At 38.9% G+C, this 12,130-nt stretch overlaps 1 long non-coding RNA gene across 1 annotated transcript; it reads left to right on the forward strand.

The window, feature by feature from the left end:
* Positions 1 to 263: 263 nt before the first annotated feature.
* On the forward strand, positions 264 to 1,933 carry LOC143305607 (uncharacterized). Its single transcript, XR_013062637.1, has 3 exons — positions 264 to 401; positions 1,427 to 1,552; positions 1,784 to 1,933. It is a non-coding gene; the product is annotated as an uncharacterized LOC143305607 (long non-coding RNA).
* Positions 1,934 to 12,130: the final 10,197 nt, after the last annotated feature.

A 12,130-nucleotide genomic window follows, 5' to 3' on the forward strand; every position in this document is an offset into this window, starting at 1 on the left:
CATGTTATATTCTATCCTTGTCCAAAAAATAACATCGCTGCTCGGCCGATCACTTTATGATTTGCCGCTACCTCGGATCTCTCACTCGTTTCTCGCGTTTTCTATCGTCCCGTTTCAAGAACAAAGTCAAGCCGAATAGCTACCTGCTTCGAAATAAGCAACTGTTCGGTCCCGAGCCACTTGCTTATTTCGAAGCATTACTGTATTCATTTATAATATTATAATTTCAGATTATAATAAAAAAATATAACATGAAAATAAAAATTCAATCTGTAAAATTAGAAATTAGGAAAGGGTCTATTTTATAAGTCAGTGACCACGGTCCTGATCCCCACCACCATGCGAGTGCTTTCAGCATCCATGACAGAAGACAGTCAAGCTTGAACATGGCTGAAGAGAAGGTGCGTATAATCGGCAAGCAGAATACAGTAAAACCTGGATAAATTCAACCAAGATTGGGACCCAGTGGTTGCGTTTACCTAAGCACGGTATCGAAGCTCGGATGACACGCGACGACCAGCCAAGCGTGAACGTAGAAAGGGACAGACAGTGGTGGAAAGAGAGAGGTCCAAAATCAAAGGAAAGAGCCGAAACGTATCAGTGTGACTAAACTAATTGAATCAAAAAACTTTTTTATTTTTGACTTTTTTTGAGTGAAACTTTTACTAGCGCATTGGTGAGATTTTTGTGAGTAAAGTGGTACCAAACACGATATAGTTTCAATTATAATTACTTGCTAAAATTGATGTTATAAGTTGGCGAAAAGCAAGAGAGATCGAAATCCAAAGCAGTCGCGGTGTCGGCTTTGGTTTCAAAGGTTTCATTTATCCTAGCGAGGAGTCGATTCTGGGCATTTAATGTTTCATTTATTCAAGCAAGGAGTCGATTCCGGGCATTTAATGTTTCATTTATTCAAGCAAGGAGTCGATTCTGGGCATTTAATGTTTCATTTATCCAAGCGAGGTGTCGATTCTGAATCCGTACACATGTTTTCTTTGTAGCCAACATGCCGATTCTGTGTCCGTACACATCTATTGTATTCAGCCGACATCATTTATATTCAGTCGTGGTCTCAATTCTATGTTGTTTATTCTATTACTATTGTTTATAAATATAATTCAACCTATATCGAGTTTGGTATCATTTTAATCAGAAAAATCTCACAAATGCATTGGTAACAGTTTCATTGACAAAAGTTAAAAATAAAAAAGTTTTATCGTTGAATTAGTATTAGTCACACGGATATTACGGTCGGATCATATTACACGGTTTCCTCGTCGAGCGGCTCGGTTCGCCTAGGGGGATCCCCCCAAGTGGAGGGGATAGCGATGTTTCATTTATCCAAGCATTCTTTCGTTGAATTTATCCAGGTTTTACTGTATATCGTTAATATTACATTATTTACATAAAATTACTTTCATTATAGATGGAAATAGAGAAAGAAAAAAAAGAGGAAAGAGGAGAAAAGAAAGAAGAAGAAAAAGGGGCAGAAAGTGCGGAGAAAGAAAAGGAAGAAGTACAGAAGAAAGAAGAACCGCCGTCGACGTCGAAAGTAAGTCAAAACGTTCATTTTTCTATGTAATAAATGTGATACAGTTACATTATTCGTGAAACAGAAGTCATTTTTACAATAGTATCATTAACTTCATAACTTAATAATTATATTATAACAAGTGTATTTTTAAGAGGTTCATAGTTACGGAATAACGACTCTGTCACACTTGGGTTGAGACGCTCTGTATATGCTGATATAATTAAATTAAAATTAATTATTATATTTCAGATAAAAAAAATGCTAAAACGATTGCTGTACGGTGGACACCGCGGCGGCCACCGTGGGTGGCGAGGAGGACGGCGAGGAGGACGACGAGGAGGAAGGGGAGGCGAGCGCGGTGCGGGACAAAATGTTGTTCTCAATTTTTACAATAAATAAATTGAAATTAAAAAAGTATTACATGTTTCTTTATTTCGTATGTTGAAATATAGTTTAAGTATCAAAAATGAATTCTTTTAATTGAGCGACACTGGCCATAAGATAAAGGTCTGACTCTGTCTGCGTAGTCAATAGGTTTCTACCCGTACCAGGTCTAAGGGCCTAAGCCATAAACATATTGAAAAGCCCAGGCCGTTAGTTTTCCTTTCTGAAGTGGGCACCAGAAATCCTGTGCATATTTTAGAACGTAGTTCCATGCTGTTAGAATAAAGTTTTTATAATTAAATATAAAGAACTGTTTCGTGAATTATAATCCCATAACTCCGATATCCTATTCCCTTCTTTACATCATTAGTAGCGGATCTCCGGCAAATAATCGCGCCGAATCCTTGCGCGAGAATATTCGGGACGAGAAACAGAAAAATCGTGAAAGACAAAACCGATGTCGTTCCGTGCGACAAAACACAGTCCGTCTCGCCAAACCATCGGTATCGTCATCTTACTGTCTCTCTAGCACTCGCATTTATAGACGTGTTTAGAATTAGTGTAAAACTGTTGCATCCTCACTCCCTCCGATTCACCTTCTTGAAATTATTAATGTCCTGTAGTTTTCATTCCTGTAAGTTTTATGGTCGCGTACGCTATGTGTATTATTTCGTTCTTGCTACCTTTCTTTCGTTCGCGCTGTCCTTTTGTATGTCCGGCAGGAATCAAAATCTTGTCAGTAAATGATAGATACATTAATAGGAATACAAACAGCACATTTACATCGCCTTCTGTATCTTTTTGCATATAGAATATGCGAAATATTGCAAAATGTGCAAGTTTTATAATTCATTTCTCTGGCATATCTCTGTAATTTCATTGATAAAAAAAGATGATTATAGATATGAATAAAAAAGATTTATGGTTACACACATTAATATATGTATTGTTTCATTCTCACAGACTTCTTTCTCGGCTAGAGCCGATTCATTCTGCTGATAGTTTAAATTTTAAATTGTGACAGGTGTGAATAGCGTGACAGAAGTGTAATACGTTGCGGCAACTATGCCTTACTTGTAGCTATATTCACGTAGCCGTTTGTGATGTCAAATTAGAATTTACATTTATCGACTGATTTCTGTTTTTATCGACCGTGATGATAACGTGGTCAAATATACCAACAGTGCCTCTGACGGAAAATCAGTGAACTATTCTTCCGTTTATTTGACGTCTGATGCGTGCAAATCGTAAATTTCGTTTTACGTCTTCCAGAAGTGATAAATTGTGAAAAATCGAATTTCAGTGACATTGTGCTAGTTCAAGGAAGGGTGGTCTGGTGTGTTATGGGTGAAAAAACCATTAAATCGTCCAATATTTGCTAAAATGCAGCCGAACACAGCATTCGGCAGCCATGTTGTTTGCTTACAACAGCGTCTGTCTCAATCTTACAGTGTCGAAAATATCATTTTTCTCAACGTATGGTGTTTATTAGCGTTCAAACGGACCAGACCACCCTGTGGTGAAGTCTACCCGTGGGTGCTGTACCCGCGAAAATTTCATTTGTGCAATTATCGAGACGAAAAACGAAATCTACGAAATCGAGTGTCTCTCTCACGCATGGCATATACGTGCATGCTTTCCGTTCATTGTGTAAGCGCACGCATACAGGTCATGGCAGAAGGAGTCTGTGCCCTTAAGCTGGCAGGACCAAACCAGCAGAATCATATCGGACTTACAATACAGTTAGTGGAATAATTAGTACTTATTTTGTACTAATTTGTACCACAAACAGTAATTTTGTACCCCCTGCCATTTTCAAAAAAATCGTGGCGCTGCTAGCTTAATATTAAGCTAGCAGGACCAAACGTCAAAATTAATGAAAATGAATCAAACAAAGCAGATACATTTAGTGATGAATTTGTACTAATTTGTACCACCAAAAGAAATTTTGTACCTAGTACCGTTATCAAGGAAATACCCGGTACTTATTTAGAAAAAGGGTATTTCGACGATTTTTGAATATGTTGTAGAAATCAACATTTTGAACCACTTTTTCCTATACATATAACCGCCGCTCGGCCTCAGTTTCCCAGATTTTTGCAAAAGACTATTGCTACTGCTACAATTATCATTGCCTATAGCTACGTGTCTGTAGCAGCGTGTGTGTAAGCGTTGAGTCGTCGATTGTTTATAGTCATCGAGGCGGCCGGCAATGGACGCGTATAACGGTTGTGCTTACAAACTCGATTTGAGTAGTCGCTAGTCGGCCGGAATAGAAAACCTAACCCGAACCTAATCCATTACATTAGTTACTAGGTAGAATATTTAGGTTTAAGTAAGGTTCAGGTCAGGCCCCCTTATTCCGACCACCGCGAGGCGACCGGCTACTCAAATCAAGTTTTTAAGCACACCCGTTATAAGCGTCCATTGCCGGCCGCCTTGATGTATTTGTAGAAACCGTAAACAATCGACGATTGTAGCGTCGAAACCTCTCCAACGTGGAGAAATTCCGTTTTTCAAATTGGTATAAGGAACAAAGTAGGTTGATAAATAAATTGAGCAATAATTGAGCCAAAAATAGTTGATTTTATTGGGTCGTAAAAAAAAGGGGGAAAACCCTTGCGGCATAAAAACCCCTGATTCTTAATATGTATTTAAGAAAATAAAATGTAGTAAGGTGCGAGCGATCGCGTGTGTTTTATATTGTGTTTAGTCAGAGCAGTCGCATGCGAAGCCACTGCTCTACGGGTCATAAGTATGACCGCGTGATTCGGCGATGAGCCGATGTAATGTGTAATAAGGGTGGTTACGTAGTGTAACCAACCCTACGGGTCGTCGGTACGACCGCGTTGTTCGAAGACCGATAGAGATCCGACTCTTGCACTCGCGAACGAACCATGTCACGACCGCAATCCGAGCTGTAACAGTTCCTCTAACCGACTAAAAAGAAAAGCAAATAAAATAATTTTTAACAAAAAATACAACCGACTTCGAAATGCACTAAAAAGTATGAAATAATTTCTACTTCATTTATACAAATACCCAACAGCTATTAATAAAACCTATTTACTCGTTAAATAGTATACTAAATACATTTCAACCTTTTCGGAGGCGGCGCAAAATTAAATTATTTCATACTTTTTAGTGCATTTCGAAGTCAGTTGTATTTTTTGTTAAAAATGATTTTATTTCACACCTTTTAGTAGAACGAGCAGTATTTATAGGATGCCGTAAGGTGGTTTACCGTTCTTATTGGTTAATTGCAATAACGATAGTTTTTAACGATAACAAGTTCCATACAAGTATTAACAATAGTATAAATTTTTGCAAGTGAGATATCGCGGAAATATCTCCTATTAGATGTGAAAGGTTTCATCGCAATCGGTACTTGGAGAATATACATGTACAGTAAAACCTGGATAAATGCAACGAAAGAATGCTTGGATAACTGCAACATCGCTATCCCCTCCATTTGGGGGGATCCCCCTAGGCGAACCGAGCCGCTCGATGAAGAAACCGTGTAATATGATCCGACCGTAATATCGGTGTGACTAATACTAATTGAACGATAAAACTTTTTTATTTTTAACTTTTTCTTAATGAAACGTTTACTGATTAAAATGACACCAAACACAATATAGTTTGAATTATATCTATAAACAATAGTATTAGAATAAACAACATAGAATTGACACCACGACTTAATATAAATGATGTGTACGGACGTAGAATCGACATGTCGGCTGAATACAAAATATGTGATCGACATGTTGGCTGAATACAAAACATGTGTATGGACTCAGAATCGACACCTCGCTTGGGTAAATGAAACATTAAATGCCCAGAATCGGCACCTCGCTTGGATAAATGAAATATTAAATGCCCAGAATCGACACTTCGCTTGGATAAATGGAACATTAAGGGGGTAGACACGGGTAATGCAGCGAGGTGACATTACCAGCAAATATGGGCCTATTAATGGGTTTACGGGAATCGGTTATTTGTTCTTATATGAGAACACATAGGGCTCGGTGAGGGCTCATTCGAAAGAGAAAGGTCCAATGCAGGGCGGTCAACTTATGGTTTAACGAGATTATGTCCATATTTAATAATATCAGTGTCGAAAGTAGAAGAAAAAATCGACAAAATGTAGTTGCGAAATCGAAGCATTTTTAGGCCACTAAAAGAGTTTTGTGACTCAAACGGTGAGTTGACCGCCCTGCATTGAACCTTCCTCTTTCGAATGAACCCTTATTCAGCTCAAGATCTTCTCATATAAGGACGAATAACCGATTCCCGTAAAAGCAATCCCAAAGATGAGTTCTGCCGTTATCTGGATACTACAGAGCAAGTCACGTGACAAATTTAGTTCAGCTAGTAGTTATAAGGTGGCGTCTAAGTAGAAAAGCTGCCGAGTTGGAATCGTAGTCAGAATCAAGCTTTAGCTTGATTACGTCACTCGAACTGTGCTGCGAAGGCAAGCGAAAAAGGCAACATCGCCCGAACGCTGAGTGAGACGCACTACAGTCATGCTGTCCTTCTCTCATTCTGAATGTTGAGATTGTCCTTTTTCGCTAACGATAAGTTTTGACTGCGGCCCGCCTGGATTTTTCACAGCGCCCCATAACCTTGCCCCATTCAAACTATATCGTGTTTTGTATCATTTTAATAAGAAAAATTTCACCAATGCGTTAGTAAAAGTTTCAGTAAAAAAAGTCAAAAATAAAAAAGTTTTATAGTTGAATTAGTATTAGTCACGCCGATACGTTTCGGCTCTTTCCTTTGATCATCGGACCTCTCTCTTTCCGCCACTGTCAGTCCCTTTCTACGTTCACGCTTGGCTGGTTGTCGCGTGTAACCCGAGATTCGACACCTCGCTTGGATAAATGCAACCACTGGGTCCCAATCTCGGTTGCATTTATCCAGGTTTTATTGTATACAAGAAACAGTAGTGAATCGGCGACTGCATGCTGACTTATACACCGCTAGAGACACGTAGGCATACGTAGATTTCAGTGTAGTAGTAACAATAGTTTTTCACGAATATCTCGGAAACTGAAGCTTTCCGTTAATTATGCATAATGAAAAAGTTGTTCAGAATCATGTCCTCGACAACATATTAAAAGGTCATTGAAATCGCCCAATGTTGACATTAAAAACTTCCTGTATTTTGCAATAATAATGAAAAAATGAAAAATTTTTTTTCAATGGGACCAATCGGAAGACATACCCTACAAGATGCAAGAGGTTTCGTTCCGATTGGTCCACCCATCTCGGAGTAATCGGTGAACACAAAAAAAATAAAAAAAAAAACATACTGATCGAATTGAGTAACCTCCTCCTTTTCGAAGTCGGTTAAAAAAGTACGCGGAGTTCGCCCGAAAACTCTAGCACAGGAGGGGCGGTGTTCAAAACTATCCTTTCTTTCTTTCACTTCTTCGTCGTACAAGGGACAGCAGAATCGTTAGGTCATTTACGACTTGCACGTGTTTACGTGGGACCGAACCGAGCGAAAACCGATAGACAAAAGGCCCTGCCTTGACTCGTCCTTCGAGGCAAGGGGCTATTCCCGGTGACGAACGCGCTGGTCCGCTTAAACTCGTAAACCTCCCTCGATCGTGATAAAGATTCTCAACCGCGTCCGAACAACGACTCAACGATTACACACACGCTGCCACAGACGCGCAGCTATAGGCAATGATAATTGTAGCAGTAGCAATAGTCTTTTGCAAAAATCTGGGAAACTGAGACCGAGCGGCGGTTATATATATAGGAAAAAGTTGTTCAAAATGTTGATTTCTACAACATATTCAAAAATCGTCGAAATTGGTGAGATCCCCCTTTTCTAAATAATTACCGGGGATTTCCTTGATAACGGTACCAAGTACAAAATTTCTTTTGGTGGTACAAATTAGTACAAATTCAGCACTAAATGTATCCGCTTTGATTTATTCATTAATATTAAGCTAGCAGTACCACGATTTTTTTGAAAATGGCAAGAGGTACAAAATTACTGTTTGTGGTACAAATTAGTACAAAATAAGTACTAAATATTCCACTAAGTCCGATATGATTCTGCTGGTTTGGTCCTGCCAGCTTAAGAGAGATGTTGGAACACGGGCAGTGAATTGCATAATCCGAATGGAGCTTTAAGAAACTTGAATTATCCACTGTGCGTCACAAAGGCTGTATATTTACGACTTTCTTTTTCGACTTCTACATGGAAGAATCCATTCTTTAAATCTAGAGTACGATATACATATAGATACACCTCGTAGATTATCAATTAAGTCCTCTATGAGAGGTAAAGGATACCTATCTTTTTCAATCATCTTGTTTAACTGACAGTAATCTATGCATACTCGTGGAGTTCCATCTTTCTTTTTATTGACAACTACAACAGGACTTGCAAACTCAGATGAACTTGGTTCGACAATTCCAACTTCCATCCACTCTTTTACTTGCTTATCCACTATTTCTTTTTCTACTATCGGCAATCGTCTCGGTCTTTGGCAAATTACCTTATCCTCTTTTAATAAAATACTCAATTTTATATCAGTCGACTTACACATCCTTGGTTCATAAGTAACTCATTAACTCTTTCACGTGTCTCCGACCTTGACTCAGTATCTATATCGACTTGTACTTCTTCAAACACATCTACTGTGCGTTGCAGCTAAGTTGCCGTCCAATCAAATTCGTTGACCTACCTCCAGTCACACGTATTATGTTTATTGGCCGAGGCTTTCACATCCACAAATCTATCGCGTGACGAACGTCGCTAAGTACAGACATTGAAACAGAATGAGATGAAGCGATTGAGAGCGACGGTTCAAACGCATTGACGTAGACGCAGATTCGGGGTTTACATTATTAAGAAAACAGGAGAGTTTTTACACTTTCCATAATGTAATTTCCATAAATTTTGCATAATAACAACTGTTGTCAAGAACGAGTATTATAAAAAATCCATTAATATCTCGAAAAATTCGCATGTTTATATAATTAAATACATCTTCCGCGAATATGGAAATTTTACGCCTATGCAATCTAGCCGCTCACTTCTCAAGTTACGGGCTCCTGGAGGGGATTAGGTGGAGCGAACGCACAGTCCCCTTGCCCCGCTCTCGGTTCAGTTTGTTGGTGCTCGGCAACTTAGCTGCAACGCACAGTACTTGCATCAATAGTATAGGATCTATTCTTTCTGTAATCGTAATGCCATTCCGATCAAATTTTAACTCAGCTAGCTCTAAGATATTTCTGCCAATAACAACATATTCATAGCATCAGAAGGAATCACATGAAACGTCGAGTAATTCATATCATCTATACAAATTTTAGTTTGAATATAACCTAAAGTCTTAAATTCACCGTTTCCGAAACCAGTCAAAGTACGAGTAAAATTATTAATATGTTTATTTTTCAATTTCGCAAAGACACTTTCACGCAATAAACTCAAAGGACTGCCAGTATCTACAAGAGCATCAACTTTAACATCTTCAATCATGACCTTTTTAATTGCATCATTTTTGGTTGGCGTCTGTACTATATTAACTACACTGCTACCTGGACTACTAGAATTCTCTGTCATCTTACCTTTCTTAGGTTCGGTGCATTTTGATGACTCATGTCCGAAGGCGTTACAATTAAAGCATTTCTTACCCAGCGTCTTTTTATCGCAGTCTTTAGATTGATGTCCTAGCTTACCGCAATTATAACAACAAACTTCTGGTTTATTTGACGTAGTACCGCCTTTCACTGTTGAGTCGTTTTTCGTCGTTTTCCTTGATGAATCTTCTTTCGTAAATTTTTTTCCGCCGTCTTTCTTCCCCGTCACATGATTTTCATGAAAAATGGATTTCGCCTGCTTGTTAAATTGTTCTTGGTTATTTAGTCTTATCTTTTCGTAAACTCTTAAACGTTCTTTAAATTCACGATAGTTTTTTGCACCGTATAACACTGCTTTGTTATCCGACTTCGAAAAGGAAGAGGATACTCAATTCGATGTGTATACAGGGTGTTTCGTTTAAAACAGGCCACCTAAATATCTCCTCTATCTCTGAAAATACAAAAAATGTTTCTGACGTAATCTAAATTGTTTCAAAAGACAAATCAGATGGAAGAACCGTTTTTTATAAATTGTAATTTTTTAATCGTTTTTTTGAGGTCACTCGTGTTTAAATTTTAGAATCCACGGTCACTTCAAAGTCGTGCTATTAAACATGGATGAATGCACAATAATATTTGCTATAACATACAACAACAAAAAATGTGTGTACATACGTAAAAAACACGAGTGACCTAGAAAAAACGATTAAAAAATTACAATTTATAAAAAACGATATTTCCATCTGATTCGTCTTTTGAAACCATTTAGATTACGTCAGTAACATTTTTTGTATTTTCAGAGATAGAGGGGCTATTTTGGTGGCCTGTTTTAAACGAAATACCCTGTATAATCGTTGACAATCGCTGTTGAATCTGGAACACCAAGAAAGATGAGAGACTGGTGCCGCACTAACACTTGTCGCGCACCCGGTTGTCGTTTATTGCAAAAATTAGATAGACGTATCACAAGACGATTACAATTTTCGAAAAATGGAATAGCAAACGCGATTGAATTTAATACGGAATTACGCGATCAAACGGATTAAAAGAAAGAAAAATGATAGAATATTAATAGTGTGAAATGGCTTTACGTGCGCGTCTCTGAGTCTTTGCCGCGTATTCGGTATTTCACCCTCACGACACTCTGCCTAATTCGTAGGACTTGCCGCGCAGCTAAATTACGACGAAGTATAGTCGACAACTCTATCTCTAAACGCACGGGCTCCCGTCACGACTTACTCGATTGTTCGACGAAGAGTGATCAGAATCGATCGCGATCCTAGCCGGAAGGGCCCGTCGCGAGGACGATGTCCTGCGTGGGGACATTTCGGCAAATCACAGCGCGTAACGACGGCGTCGCGTGCGTTTCTATTGGTCGAAAGCGCGTGCCAGCTAAATTTCTCTAGATCATGCTTTCTCTCTTTCTTGGTGTTCTTTCTCTGTCTAACGGCTTTTCGGTGTTTCTACGCCGTAGAATTTCTGGATTGTTTCATGCTTTCTATAATTTCGTATATTAGCTAGTAACGATGCGAATATCTGTTAACAGTTTGAATCAGTCTTTACTGAACAATAAATATGCGGATATTATGAACATAAACTATGTCTGATGTACTATTACGTTTAAATAATGGACCAGTTATCGCGAGGTTCCCTAGTTAACAATTGGCTTTTCCATAATCATTTTGTTCGTAAAGAAATCGATCAACAATACGAATTGCGCTGGTACGCTCGTTGTAAGGCATTCGGTGTTCGATTGCAACTTTTCAATAACGACAGTTTTCCCTTATTAATCGAATATTCGTTATTACATTTGCGACGTAGTCAGTTCGAGAACGTTCTCGCTATTCGAAAATTACCGTTAGGTCTTCGGTTTCAGGCAAATTCTCGGAATTCGATACAAAGACTTTTATTACCCCGTACGACCCTTTGCCTCTAAACAGTCCTCGAACGTTTGCTAACGTTTGCTTGCAAGGGTTTTCATTCCTCGCTCTCGCATTCATACAAATATTCAACCCGCTAGATTACTTCGCGTTCTCATTCCAACATTCAATTCATACACGCGATCGGGTTAGGGACCGACTGGCGCCCACGCGTGAAAAAGAGGAGAGTATCGGTGTTAATTTCAGAAATAATTTAATCTTTACGCTTGTGCGCAGTTAGCCTGAGAAGACACCTACAGTGCGAAGCACTGGCTAACCGCGCAGCGAACGCTGTTTACGATACCTCTCCTCGGTCGAAGCCGAGTTTTTCTATCACGAGTTTCTGTTACTACGCAGTTGAGCACGACGATAGTTTCAAGGAGGGGTATTAACTAAGAAAAGAATTGAGAAGTATGAGAAGAATGAAAGGATAGAAAAGACAAAGTAGAATAATTATAAGCTCAAACTTTTCCCTGTGCATTTCCCACATGAAGAAGTCTCTTACAATCCGAAGGCTTGATTGGAAAGCACAGAGTCAAGGAGAAATAAAAGAAAGATGAAGTAGTGATTTGCCCTCCTCACGCCCCTCACATGAGGAGTCTCCTACAACCCGAAGGCTTGATAAGGGAACGTGAGGCGGACAAATTTGAAAAATTGTCCGGACGTGACAATCGCGTCGCGAAGA

Source organism: Osmia lignaria, chromosome 8 (assembly GCF_051020975.1).
Source record: "Osmia lignaria lignaria isolate PbOS001 chromosome 8, iyOsmLign1, whole genome shotgun sequence".
NCBI lineage: Eukaryota > Metazoa > Arthropoda > Insecta > Hymenoptera > Megachilidae > Osmia > Osmia lignaria.